Source organism: Vipera ursinii (assembly GCF_947247035.1).
Source record: "Vipera ursinii genome assembly, chromosome: Z".
In the NCBI taxonomy this organism is placed as follows: Eukaryota; Metazoa; Chordata; class Lepidosauria; order Squamata; family Viperidae; genus Vipera; species Vipera ursinii.
The window spans coordinates 92,732,430-92,744,704 of record NC_139517.1 but is presented as its reverse complement, the minus strand read 5'-3'; the positions used below and the strand labels follow the sequence as shown (position 1 = coordinate 92,744,704).

The 12,275-nt window shown below is 33.4% G+C and overlaps 1 long non-coding RNA gene across 1 annotated transcript; it reads right to left on the bottom strand.

Moving 5' to 3' along the window:
- Window positions 1-3,689: 3,689 nt before the first annotated feature.
- Window positions 3,690-11,413, bottom strand: LOC310649826. The gene is made up of 3 exons (XR_014494319.1): window positions 10,572-11,413; window positions 7,113-7,178; window positions 3,690-6,475 (listed from the first exon to the last, which is right to left on the bottom strand). It is a non-coding gene; the product is annotated as an uncharacterized lncRNA (long non-coding RNA).
- Window positions 11,414-12,275: the final 862 nt, after the last annotated feature.

Genomic DNA, 12,275 nt, shown 5'->3' with positions numbered 1-12,275 from the left:
GATTTGATGCTCTCATGCAGATAAAACTATCTAAGTCTTTCTGGCTGCAATAACTTTCCAAATGAAATGACTCTATTTCTTTCAGACATCTGAAAGAAATATAGTACCACAGATTGTTCCACTTAATGTGAATAAGGTGCAGCATATCACTTTTATGGCAGTATTGAGTGATGATATTCCAGGTACCTCCCATTGCAATACTAAGACAATCCATAATCATAAACCCATAATACTTCTGTATTTATATTACTTTTATATCCTGTTCTTAATTGTTTAAGAATCCCAAGTCACAATGTATAACAACTATATTTATAAAATTCAGGAAAAACATACAATAATTAGTAATTTATTTTAAAATACACTGCCCTTAACCATCTCACCCTCATATACAGTTCAAATTAATGATCAAATATTGGCTAGAAAAATATTCTTTTTGTCTGGTATAGAAAAGCAGTGAACATTGGAAGAGCTTTAACATTCAAGGAAAGAGATTCTGCATCTAAGAAACCTCATAGAGTATTCCCAATTTATTGTTCAATTTGGGTCTAATTAATAGGGGCCATATCCACTGTTTCAAGCCATAAAAGAAATACCATGCTTTCTCTTTATTTCTAAGAAATTAATACTCTGGCCAAAAATTCCATTACAAAACTCAACAATCCCAAACAAAAGTAACTGGTAATAAAATTTCTGGAATATGTCTAAAATACTATACATACTTGATTTTGAATAAGCTCCATTGAATACATTTAGTATTAATAAAACATCTTAAATTAGTTCAAATACAACATTTAGTTTCTTGTTAGAAATGTAAAATTACAACAAAGCATTAATGCTAATGCAAACCACAGACTTTTTGAATCCAAAGAAAAGAGGTATCTAATTTTTACTTAATTATTTTCCAAATTCCGTAAGCTATTCTGTGCCAATTTAGAACAAAGTTTGAAAATTTTATTTACGGACTGGACTAAAAAAGGACATTTCAGTAATTGTTATCCAGCTCCAAAAATATCCCAAAGCATAATTTCCACTCAGCTAATTAGTCAATGATTCATAAATGTTGCAGCAGCCTGTTTTGCTAGGGTATATTAACAGTATAGGGTATATATATTAACAGTAGTGAGCAGGTGCAGGTACATCTATGGCCATGCCTCTCCATGGGCTCAGCCTTGTGCATTGGCACAAGGATTTCATTTCACAGCTTCAGAGAAGCTGAAGATATGACCCTATCATTGCCATTTGTCACACATTTTTTTATGGTCTTTTATCCTACTGTAGTCTTTTCTTCCACCCTCTTATACTGGAGTGATAGCCAAGAACAAAGCTCAGTGTCAATCTTCAATAAGAAGAGGTGAAATCCCATAGGGAAAAAGTCACATATGCATTAAAGACATTGACAACCTAAGCACTCTAAGATATGCAATGCACTCTAAGTCAGCTTTGAGAAAGCTGATTCTGCATTATTAGCAATACATCTATTTTTTCATCTTAGCTTTATATTTAGGACTGCAGATCTTTTTGTTTGAAATCTGAAGTGTGTGACATATACTGTATGCATATTTCTAAGGTGCTTATATATTGAATTATAACACTCCCAACAGCACATTTGTCTCTAATTCTTTTACCTAGGAAGTTGAGCATGAACTTCAATTGTTATGGAAGATATAATTTGAAAATTAAAGAAAGAAATAAGGGAAAGTTACAGTCCTATAAATAAACAAACAAGGAAAGATTATAATTCTATAAACATTTGCAATGTAGGAAGTTCCACTAAATTTAATGGACTTTATTATTAAATTTAGAAGGCTCCAGAAGGCTTCATTTTGTTATTCTACACATATCTAATCAAAGATAAGTTGTGGTATCCACAATGAGGATTATTCTTTAATAAATGCACATAGGATTGCAGTTAATTCTTACATTTGCTATTATCTACATTCAGCTGAGATCCAGGTGGTGTTAAAACCAAATCCTATTCAGAGCTGTCCTGTTGTCAAATAACAGGTTGTTGCATAAGAAGCAATTACTGATAGAGAGTCCTGGTGAAATGATAACCCTCTGGTAATGAAGAGTCACTTTTCCACTGAACTGTGGCTACTCATAACTAAAAGTAGTTTTGGAAATTTTCAAAATTTTTATGAAGCAACATAGAATTTGTTTTTCAGTGCATAGGTGCAAAGGGTGCGCAATGCACACTTTAATGTATATTAAATAGTATGTGCAAAAGATTCCTAATCCAAACTCTTTCTGTATCTAGTCTATGCTGAAAAATAGAATGATTGATGTAAAAACAGTAATTTAAATAGAATAAAATTTCAAATTAAAGTATTAGGCTCACAGTTTAAGGCAGACAGGTGTATAGAAAATGATGCAATGCTATCCTTCATCAAAGGTTTTGCAACAGTTTAAAAATGCTTTGCCATGATACTTTTAAATACATAATCTGATTTCTCATTTCATTCAGCTCCAATTTGATATGATGTAAAGTTATAATCTGCACTAATTTAAGCAAATGTTGTTTACCTAAATATAAGAATGTAAAGATAAATCAGTTGCTCTAGGAGGTAATGGTTTTGTTTGTTTTTAGCTTTAATACAATGCAGAATAGTTATACTATATAAAGGACATTGTTTCAAAATGAATGATAATGATATAATGGAAAGATAGTATTTTGTCTCTAGATCATGCTATCATTTCTAATCTATCAATACAAAAATTTTCTATCTAGCCATTCATCCAGATGGTTAACGTTATATATGATTGCATGAAAGCGCTGATATAAAATGCCTATGGCTTACTGGATTACTCTGTGGCCACATGTTTTAAATTATTATTTTTTTTTAAAAAAAAGAACCATTGCAATCTTGCAACAAAGGAACAAGACTTTATTGTATAACAGGGTTGCAGATGTGGAAAGGTGCTCACAACAAAGTCAAATTATTATTTTTTTCTTTCTGCATCTGGAATGCCAAAAGAACCTCTGAAGTCATCAGAAACTAATGTTAGACAGTCTTTAGTTTGTGATTAATTTAATATTCAGGAGGAAAAAAGGGTCTTTTTCAAAATTCTATGCCATTCATCATCATATTGTCATTTATATAATACCCAAATGATTTAGAAGTCAAGTTTTTTTAAAAATTTCTAAAACAATGTTAAGACATCAAAGGGTCTCTGATGCAAACATCAAAGAGGCAGTCCAAACCAGAGAATTCTGGCTAAGACAGTTTAGTTCATCTAATATCCTCTGGTTTTCTCAGGCTTAAGTTACAGCATATAAAATTCTTGGAATCTGGTTAAGGAAGCAGTGCTTTCATATTTATTGTTTTTAGCAGTAGAGTTCTTTTATGAGGAAAAGTATTTTACGGTGGAAGTAATGATTTTTTTAAAAAAAAATCAGGTTGAAAATTGTGTTCTTCTGGATATGTAATTACAGAGTTATCGTAGAATGTATTCGGAGATGTGATAAGTAGAGATGGAGATAAATGTTTGGTTTGACTTTTTTAAAGATGAAGTTACAGTGAGGTATTTTTCTGGACTTACATTCTTCATGTTTTGCAATTCCTTGTCCTTCTCCACACATGAACAAAAAGGAAAGGTCTGCATATAAAATGAGCATCACTTTTGGAAGCACACAAGAGCATACAAATATCAAGATAAATATGTACACACACACGCACACACAAATATTTTTTAAAAAATGTTTATAAGATAATATTCAGCAGGAAATATTAAAATCAAAATCAAAATTTTTAAAGCATGAATACTGAGATCGAAATCCACTTAAACAATAAACTATTTTTTGGTTCATATATCCTAGGTTATCTAGTTTAGTAAAGAAGTTAATGGATTATTGTATTGTTTGGAGGTGGGAAGGCCAATATAATGCCGTTCAGATAATACTCTATCACCCCCAGCCACAATTATTGGCATTGTAGTCCAAATATTGGGGGGAGGGGACCAGATAACCTGGTTTTAATTTGCTAGAAAATTCAGGAGTCCAAGGAGTTTGAATTGATTTAATATGCCAGTGGAAGTTGCCAGATGCCTAATAAGAGTGAAAAATATCAGAAAAGACTCAGTTTTTCAAACCTATAAGCTTCACCATGAATCTGATGATCTCATTGGGAGAACGTGTCCTGTTGGGAGTTGGAGGAATGTCAGGAAAATCATTTCTATGCTAAATTCACATACAAGGCTAATGAAAAGAGTCATAACTATTTGATCTACACAAGATGGGAGAATATTACATATAGCCCAAAAAGATGTTTTATATTAGTTAAAAATTATTTGTTCAGGGATTTTATCTCCTGAATTAAATGACTGGGCTATTCTTATGGAATATATTAATATCATATCTGTTGTAAAAGTACAGTATAGTTTCAGTACTGATGCTCTGTGCCATTTAGTTCATAAATTCTACTAATTTCCATGGGGAGTAGCAGGAAGGACAAACTCATTCCTTGATAGGTATTATGATCTAAGAAACCTTCAGTTCCAGTGCTGTATTCTAGGATTAATACTAGAAAGTTTCATGCTTCCCGCTATAAACTTCCATTGCAATGGAAGACAACTAACCAATCGATCCTGAAACCCTAATGTTTAAGCAAATAGAACGACTTGTTTAGTCATTTGTATTACATATTTTGAATTTACTTTTGGAATTACAATTTAAATATGGTTTAATTTAATAAAAAAAGAGCTATCTTTTTAAGAGGAATTTTTCTACAAGTTGGTGTCTTCTTCTGTATTGGACTATAAGTTCTAAAATTCTCATAGAACTTGGCCAGTGCTGTAGAACTTTGGGACTTGCAACATGTATCAGACAGCAAGCCTATTCCTCCCCTTCTGCTTTCATGACAACAATAGAAAGATGATTGTCCCTATACTAAAGCATCTGCTGGATGATAAGTCTCACATTGCAATATGAATGTGTTTTCCTCTTCTCAAAGTCATGGCAAATTCACTCTATCCACTACAAATAATGCAGAGATTAAACTTTGGGACTGTCTTTGAGATCATGTAATTTGAGTAAAGAGTTTATTATATCACTGACACAACTGATGCCATAAGGAAGCTCTACCCCTGCTTCTATTATTTAGTTGTCTCAAAGTGTCGATCAGGATTGCTATGGCCTCATTATTTGTTATGTATTAGTTTGGGAGTTCAAGGATTCCTCTGACAATTGCCTTATTTGCCACGACAATTATGTCATTATTCAAAAAGAGATAAACATGGTTTTGGGAACATTGACAGAAAAAATATTGATAAAAGTATGGAAAAAGCCCACAATAATGTTGCAAAATGTAGTGAAGCCTTTTTTTCATAATCTTTAGTCAAGGAAACAATTTTAAATTGCACAGTACACAGAATAGATTTATAGCAATTTCAAGCTATTGGAAGATGAGGATGGTATTTTTCACAAGCTCTTAGTTAATACAAAATGGTACAAAAATAAGGAAAGTCTCATACTTATTAAATAAAAAAACTGAAAGAGAATATAAATATCTCCTGATGTCTATGAAATTAAATCATCTAATAACTAGAAGTTTAAAAAGTGGCTGAAAGTCTAACTGGCTTTCTTGAATAACTCTTCGTGCAGCTGTATACGCAGTGTAATAATAATATATAGTATAAAACTAAAGAATGAAGCATGCAGGAAGGATAGTTGGGGAATTGAAACAAAGTTCTCTGAAGAAAAATAAAAGAATTGGGAATATATGCAATTTTAATTTTTATAGTGATCCTGTCACACACAATTCTGCACAGATTATTTTGAGAAGAGAAAATTGAGATGGGACCAAAGAGATTTGTTTAACTCCTCCCCTTTCCCCAGTGTCATACAATGTAAGAGTAACTTCAATAAAAGAGTATTTGCAGCACAAGGTAGAATTATGGGGTCATTGGTGCTCTGTGAGCTTGGTTGTTTTCTAGCAGATGTTTCATTATCCAATTAGGTAACATCATCAGTAGTAGAAGGGAATGGAGTTTATTCTCTGTTTATATAGTAGTGGCTTTTCCTGCAGTATTGGTGGGAATCATCTTGGGGCTTCCTCAAATAGGCTGTTGTTTATTGTTAATTTGTGTGAATTGCTCTCTTGAGTATTGTTTATGCTTGATATTGATCTAGTATGGGTCTAGTTGGTCTAGTATTAATCTTGGTGTTAATCTCTGCTTATCTGAGTGTTGATTGCTGGTGAGGATGATTTTTGGTCATTTTATTTTCTTTTTGGCTGTTTGAGTGCCTCTTTTGAATGGTAGGTAGATATTGTTTGTCTCCCTATGCCTGCTGATAGTTGATTTGTCTGAGTGCCAGGTTTCCAGGAATTCTGTAGTGTTTTGGAACTTAACTTAGTCTAGGATGCTCACAATTTCTCAGCTGAAACTATGATCAGGTCTGTTCATGTGTTGTGAAATTAACAAATTTTCATCATGTCTTCTTACTGGTATTCATAGATGTGCTCTTCTAGTCTTCTGCCTGTTTGTCCCAAAATAAGATAAGATGATAAGACAAGGTAAGATAAGACAAGACAAGGCAAGATAAGATAAGACAAGATAACATTTGTTGTCACTTTTCTATGTACACAATGGCACACATTAAAATGAAATTCTGATACCCACTCTCAAAAGAAGATATATATACATATCCGCATACATCCACATATATACTGTGTACATACATACAGACATATACATATATACTAATCACAGTCCATCTTGAATACATAATGGAAAAAAGAGTTTTCCTTCCAGAAGATAACGAAGAAAACCAGTCATGGAGAGGAAGTGTAGCTTCCCTGACAATAATGCAGACCCTGGTGAATCAGCGTTTATATGCTATGTCCTGGATAGAAGGAAGTGAATTTCCAATAATCTTTTCCACTGTTCTCACCACTCTCTACATAGCCTTCTTCTCTGAAACAGTAATACTTGCAAACCAAACAATAATATAATATGACAGAAAGCTTTCAGGTGTCCCTCTTTAGAAACTGCTAAGGTGAAGGAAAAAGTGCTTTTTTCATATGATGCAGAAAATGCAGGCACTGCTGTGTCCACTTCACCAGTGTCTCACTGTTGAGGGAACAAGTTAACCTTCTTGTTAGCTGTATACCCACATATTGTGTACGTTGACCAGGTTGTCTCACTGCCAGAAGTCCCTGGGCTTGGAAAACAAACTGGGTCTGTAGGAAGAAGTGAAAATAGGGGAGTAAATATTAGGTATGTTCACCACCTTGAATTATTTATAAAAATAACAAAGGCTGGATTAAAAAGTTTTTTTAAAAAATATATGAGGTGGAATAAAATAAATATGAGGAAAGTGAGTGGTAAGACTTCCTCTTCATTTTAACCTTTACTCATTGTCTTTATCTCTTTCCCTTTTCCCTTTGATAAGTTATGTTTGCTTTCATACTTCTTGTGCCTGATCCTTATCTTGGATCCTTTGTGAACCTGTATTAAAACTTTTTTATCAGACAAAGATCCAACAATATATTGAAATAGGTTTATTCAATACTGGCCAGCAAAACTTCCTTGGGAAAGTGAAATTATGTCCAGGTAAGTTGAAGAGTTTATACTCAAGCTCATATAACAAGGAAGCTGGTGTAGTATAGTGAAAAATTTATTTGATTCTCTTATTACTTTGGCATTTCTGATGTGTTATAGAAAAGCAGGCTATTAAAATCAGGCAATTAACTTTCATATATAATGCATATTAATAATCTGTTTAAAAACAGAACACCAAATTCTTAAAATAAATCAACTACATGAGAGACAATATTTAGTTTAAAAATAAAACAACAAAAACAATTTAAATAAACATGGTTGGGTTCTGAAGGATTTTCCCTCATTTTGTGGATTTCCTAGCATTGTATTTATTATTTGATTTTAGATTAATTAAATCTAGACAAAGGTTTCACATATATTTCTTTTATTTCTCCTAATATTAATTTACCAATGTACTGTGATTTGGCGATAATATAATCCCTTGGGATTTATATGATCTTAAATAAATAAAATGAAATAATTTACCCCCAAAATTAAATGTCAGTGCATACATATATATACATAATGAATCATGAAGTTTGAGAATTTGGTACTATTCTTTTTGTTTAATGCAGTTTAACATTACAGCTGTAAATCTGTTAATAGTCATTCTGGAATACAATTAATGTGAACAGAATATACTTCTCTTCCACTTCATAGGATTGCATTGCATTATAATTTTAATAGTGACTGTTTTGATTATTTTTGTGTACTTTTGTTTTTTATAGTGTGCTTCAGTAACACATAGGGAAAAAATAACATTTTTTCTGAGAATTTTTTTTTACTTTTTAAAGCATTTCTATAGCACTTCCCATTAAAAGAAATCTCAATATGATTAAAAAATAAAAATATATTTACAATTAAAATAATAGGCTGAATATTTAATGAAAATACATAAAGACATCGTGTATAGTGCACAAGTATAGGGTTTAAAACCAGCAAGATAAACCTAAATTAATAATAGAAAATAGAAGAATGTTCTGCAATATACAAAGCTAGCAGCAAATACGTGATTTATTAAAGTCCCAGAGATGTAGGTGAATCCTTGTTTTTTTGTTTTGTTTTGACTGCTGCACTTGTTTTAACAGAGAGGTAAGTCTCTGTGTGATTTTTTTAAATGCTCATCTCTTTGGCTGTTAATTAAAAGAAAGAAAAGCAAAACTCCAGTGGTGCACACATTTATTTTCTACGTGCATGCTCATCATTGATTCCCAGACTAGATTACAAATGAGTCTAATACAGAATTTAAAGTTAGCACCTAGCTGGTAAAGACAAAGGCATCACAGTTAATTAAGGTCAAAGTCTTTTGTTTATTATAAAATTCACCCAGCACTATCTAGCCAGCTGACATAGTACTTATTATTGAAACCTGCTTAGTTTTCCTACTTTTTGTACTGGCATGAAAAAAGAAACTAGATGGACTGGATAATATAAAACATTTCTTTGTCACTTTATTTCTTTGAAGTGTCAGCATGTAAACACAGAAATTTCAATTTTTTATAAAAGATTCCTTTTTTGCCTGTATTTGTTGCAGCATGATATTTTTGCTATCTCCAGTGTTATTTAAATAGAATTATTTATGCACTTAATATATAGTAGTAAGATGAAGCTAACTAAAAATGTTAATATGCCAGGTTTATAACCAGGAATTGTAATGTATATTGCAAATAAGAAAAATAAATACAATTTCAGATCTTATTCTTTATTTTAGTATTGTATATCTTTTGAATAATATTTGAATAACCCAATGATCTTCATTGTCATAAAAAATATGACTTCCACATTTTAAAGATCATTATTGCTTGCCACCAAAAAGGAATAGTACCTGCTGTTATTAATTGTAAAAATATTAAGTTGATTAACATTTTATTTTAATAAAAAAACTCTGGCATTCCTATTTTTCCTTCATTCTCCCGCCTTGAAAAATGACTAAAGCTCCTTTACTCTTTACATATCTATATACAGTTGTTTTTAATATTGTTTAGTTCATTTTCTTGAAATGAAATTAATATTTTAAACACACAAATACTGCATCAAGAACTACGCAGAACTATATTTCCTTAGCAGTGCAAATAGCTTTTCTTTTCCTTCCTTCCTTCCTTTTTTTCTTTTTTCCTTTCATGTTACAACCACCAACTTCTTTTCACTGGAAGAAAGAGCAAAAATTTAAACAGATCTTGGCTAACTCAAATGCCCGGATGGTTTGTTGAATTACATCAATATATCTAAGACCTCCAGTCATTTTTCAAAGATTAGGTTTCTTGTGGCTTTCTGTAGTTTTTGCAAACTTTGCTTAATTAGTATAATTTAGATAAACAGAAATGAATACATAACTTGATGACATTCATATATTTCCTATCATGATCTGGCTGCTGCTAGTTGGTATGGCAAAGTCCTCTCTCCCAAAATCATGTTTAGTTTTCAACCTAATCATGTCAATGTGACTTTAAAATCTTAGTTACAGTTGCTTAGAAAGGCACTCACTCCTCACCCCTGCTTCCATCGCTGACTACTTTAGTTTTACTTATTTTCTTAACAGAAAGGGAAACACAATGCTTACATTCCAGGCATTACTATGGTGACAGCAAGAAACTGCAGCTGTAGACCTGAAGCAAAAAACCTGAGGTAATGTTGGGCCCAGGAGACTCAGTAAATATTAACTGTGTCGAAGAAAGCTAAGAAGAGTAGCCAAAAATATACTCCCTAAATATTGATGAGTCAGTTTCTTCAGGGGCTAAAAAGAAAACACTATCTTGAGATTAACTCTGACTTTTCTGTGATTTTTATGGGTGTTTCACAATTTGACATTCTGGCAGTCCTTTTCTTGTGTGCCAGTATTTTAATGTTTGGCTTCAGCGCTGGGTTTTTGCTGAAGTCTAATCTTTCAGATTTCTTCTCAGAGCCAAAAGAATAATAACTGAGAGCCCTATACAGGCTTTCTATATGTTGGGACCTGATTGTACTCAAGACAGATCATGTTACCAAATGAACAACTTAGTGGAATGCAAATTTTTTTCAAGGCAGATACCTACGATATGAATATTTAAACTTGCCAGGAAGATTCTGCACTGTTGGCTGAGATGGCGCCCTCTCTTCCTTGCTTCCATGTACAGAATCCAACTGGCCTGGCCATTGTGTAGTAATTCCAGAGTAAGAGAAGGAGAGACATTCAAATTTGGGCATGAGGCAGAAATTTCACATCAATAATACAGGCAAGCTTTAATGGGCCCCAAGTGATTTTATCTCAACCACCAGCATCCATCTGGAACAACAATTTCAGCCTGCCTAAATAGGGCTGGCGCTACATTTTAGCTACTACTTCACTTGTTAAAAAGGTCATATAAACTGCTATTAATTGACCAATGATACATGTAAAGCCCAACAAGCACTGAAGAGTGAAGCCTTTACCTGTATCTCCAAATGTTCAGGTCTAGAGGAATGAAAAAAATGAATGAAAACCCCTAACCCTAACACTTCTTCCTGAGGAAATCTTGTGTCAAAGCTTCATCTAAGGAACAGAAATAAGTATATCCTCTTAGACATTCAAACATTGCAAAGCTAGATTGTGAAATATCTTTCATTCTCATTTTCTATAATTAAGTCTTAGAACTTTTGTCAGTTTGGAAACTTGAAAAATATTTTTAGATCAGATCATTTTCATCTCAGTAAGGAAAGGTGCAGTGATTTTTCTGTTTTCATTGCTATTAGTTCACTCTCTAGAAGAAATTTAATTTGGCTTCTTCTAAATAAAATATATCTTTCTCTACATAAGAAAAGTTTGTATATGTGTGAAAGCAATGTAAGCATGTAGATGGAAGGTGCAGATTTAAGTTTATGTGTGTGAAAAAACTGACAGGATTTTTATGCAAGGATATACATATGTATATGAGAAAGGCAGGGCTAGATGAATCAAAAGTTGTAATTAAGATTGCCGGAAGAAACATCAACAACCTAAGATATGCAGATGATACCACTCTAATGGCAGAAAGTGAAGAGGAACTAAAGAGCCTCTTGTTGCGAGTGAAGAAGGAGAGTGCAAAACCTGGGTTGAAACTAAACATTAAGAAAACCAAGATCATGGCATCTGGCCCTCTTAATTCCTGGCAAATAGATGGGGAAGAAATGGAGGTAGTGACAGATTTTATTTTCCTGGGCTCCAAGATCACTGCAGATGGGGACTGTAACCAAGAAATTAAAAGACGCTTGCTCCTGGGGAGGAAAGCAATGGCAAATCTAGACAGCACACTAAAAAGCAGAGACATCACCCTGTCAACAAAAGTGCATATAGTCAAGGCTGTGGTCTTCCCAGTTGCAATGTATGGCAGTGAAAGCTGGACCATAAGAAAGGCTGAGCGCCAAAGAATTGAGGCCTTTGAACTATGGTGCTGGAGAAGACTCCTGCGAGTCCCTTGGACTGCAAGGCGATCAAACCGGTCAGTCCTAGAGGAGATCAACCCTGACTGCTCTTTAGAAGGCCAGATCCTGAAGCTAAAACTCAAATACTTTGGCCACCTAATGAGAAGGAAGGACTCACTGGAGAAGAGCCTAATGCTGGGAAAGATTGAGGGCAAGAGAAGAAGGGGACGACAGAGAATGAGGTGGCTGGATGGAGTCACTGAAGCAGTAGTCGTGAGCTTAAATGGACTCCAGAAGATGGTAGAGGACAGGAAGGCCTGGAGGAACATTGTCCATAGGGTCACGATGGGTCGGACACGACTTCGCAACTAACAACAACA